The 2,539-nt window shown below is 35.3% G+C and overlaps 1 protein-coding gene across 1 annotated transcript in view; it reads right to left on the bottom strand.

Moving 5' to 3' along the window:
* The window catches only part of LOC106873342 (calpain-2 catalytic subunit), a 130,237-nt gene that overhangs the window by 103,154 nt on the left and 24,544 nt on the right, over positions 1–2,539 (bottom strand). The window lies entirely within an intron of this gene.

Raw genomic sequence — 2,539 nt, 5'->3', positions numbered from 1 at the left:
ATCCTATATCCTGTCATTATTTTTCTTGTTTTCCTGTCTATTTTACATAGTTCGTTTAGTGTCCAGTTAAGGATGTTGTAGCTGTAGCTTATAACTGGGACAGCTAAAGTGTTGATACCCATTATCTTGTTTTTAGCATTGAGCTCTGTTTTAGTATTGATCTAACTCGTCTATAGTACTCTTTCTTTATTTTTTCTTTCATTTGTGTATGTTGTATCCTATCTATTATTATTATTATTATTATTATTATTATTATTATTATTATTATTATTATTATTATTATTAAGATGGCAAGCTGGCAGAATCGTTAACACACCAGGCGAAATGCTTAATGGCATTTTGTCCATCTTCATGTTCTGAGTTCAAATTCTGCCGTGGTTGACTTTGCCTTTCATCCTTTCGGGGTTGATAAATTAAGGACCAGTGAAACACAGGGGTCGGTGTAATCAACTACACCCCTCCCTAACAATTCTAGACCTTGTGTCTATAGTAGAAATTATTATTATTATTATTATTATTATTATTAGGCATTAAGGCAGTGAGGTGGCTGAATCGTTAGCATGCTGGGCAAAATGCTTAGCAGCGTTTCGTCTGCCTTGATGTTCTGAGTTCAAATTCTGCTAAGGTTAACTTTGCCTTTCATCTTTTTGGGGTCAATAAATTATGTACCAGTGAAACACTGGGGTCAGTGTAATTGACTAGCCCCCACCCAACAATTTCAGGCCTTGTTCCTACAGTAGGAAAAGTTATTATTGCTATTAAACATTAATGAAGCTGGCAGAATCATTAGCGCACCAGACAAACTCCTTGGTAGTATTTTTGCCTGTCACTAAGTCCTGAGTTCAAATTCTGCTGAATTTGATTTTGCCTTTAATCCTTTCGGGGTCAATAAATTAAGTAGCAGCCAAGTACTTAATTGTAAATGTGGCAATAGGAGCCTCTGTGAATGGGGCCTAATCTGAACACTTGTAAGCGAGAGGAAGAGCTGAGAAAGAGAGGAGCACCCACTGAGGCATCCCAAAGGGGTCAGGCAAGCCAGGATGTGTGGGGTTCCTTGGTTGTCCTGGATTCGAACTCCCTACTTTTGGGGAATTTTGTCGTTGATTTTTGTTGCTTTCTGTTTTCGTGTTAATTTTTATTCCTGAAGTTTTATACTAAACCCCACTTGTCACTTGTGCTGTCCCCTTTTTGTTTAGTGTTCAGCCCTTGTGGCCAATAAAGAAAATGTTATTACTATTATTATTGTTGATATTATTATCATCATCATTTTTATTATTATTATTATTATTATTATTATTATTATTATTATTATTATTATTATTATTGAGGCAGTGAGCTGGCAGAGTCGTTAGTGCACTGGATGAAATGCTTAATGATATTTCACCCATCACTACGTTCCGAGTTCAAATTTCCCTAAGGTTGACTTTGCCTTTCATCTTTCTGGGGTTGATAAATTAAGTACCAGTTGTGTACTGGAATGGATCTAATCAACTGGCCCCACTCCCCCAAAATTTCAGGCCTTGTGCCTAGAGTAGAAAGAATTATTATTATTAATTTCTTTTATTTGGCACACAGGCCAAGGGATTATCATTATTATTATTATTATTATTATTATTATTATTATCATTATTGTTTTAGTTTTCTCTAATTGTCCTCTGATTTCTGTGATTCACTGTGTCTGCTTTGTGTCTGTTTTTACTTTGCAACCAACTGTAAACCCCTTTCCATTAACTATGTCAATGTTTCTGTTAAGTCTCCTTTTCAGGGCCATCCTTCAACCACTCACTAAGAACCAATTTTAAGGGTAAATTTCCATAAGATAAGTTTAACCCCTTCAGCATTCGGATTACTCTACCAAATATAATGTTTACTTCTCATAGCTTTCAGATTTCAATGATGCTATTTTGAGAATGACATTGTAGCGTAGGTGTGAGACATTGGATCTGGCTGAATCTTTGAGTTGGATATGGTCTGTTCAAATGCTAAATGCATCTGTGTATGTCTTATAACCCTGTATAACCTTGCAGCATTCTGATCACTCTGTCAAATGTATTACTTGTTTATTCACATTGGTTTGAATTAATCATGCATTATCTCATAACTTCAAACTTTCAAGAACATGATTGTTTGTTTTCAGATTGACATTGTAGGGGAGGTTGTGAGAGGTTGAATATGGCCAGCAGAATATTTGAGCTGGATATGGCCAGTTTAAATGCTAAACAGAAAAGGGACAATTTCCCAAGGAGAGTTAAAATTATTTTCCTTTTCTTTTTTTTTCCACAAACGCCCATTAAGAACGACCCTGTTGCATTATGTCCACAAGAGAAAGAAAAAAAAACCTTCATTAGGGGTCAGTTCTATGATGTATTTTAAAGTGTAACAGTCCCTAAGAATCATCTCAAAATTATTTTTTAAGGTCTTATTCTAACCTCCCTCATCATTTAAAGGGGCTTGGTTTTTAAAACATTCTCTGAGTGCTCCCTCAAACTCAGACTCACTTTCAAAATCATTAAAAAAAAAACACTAAAAGTAAACACTC

The sequence above is a fragment of the Octopus bimaculoides genome, chromosome 28, assembly GCF_001194135.2.
Source record: "Octopus bimaculoides isolate UCB-OBI-ISO-001 chromosome 28, ASM119413v2, whole genome shotgun sequence".
Lineage (NCBI taxonomy): Eukaryota > Metazoa > Mollusca > Cephalopoda > Octopoda > Octopodidae > Octopus > Octopus bimaculoides.
This window is presented reverse-complemented; position numbering and strand designations above follow the sequence as displayed.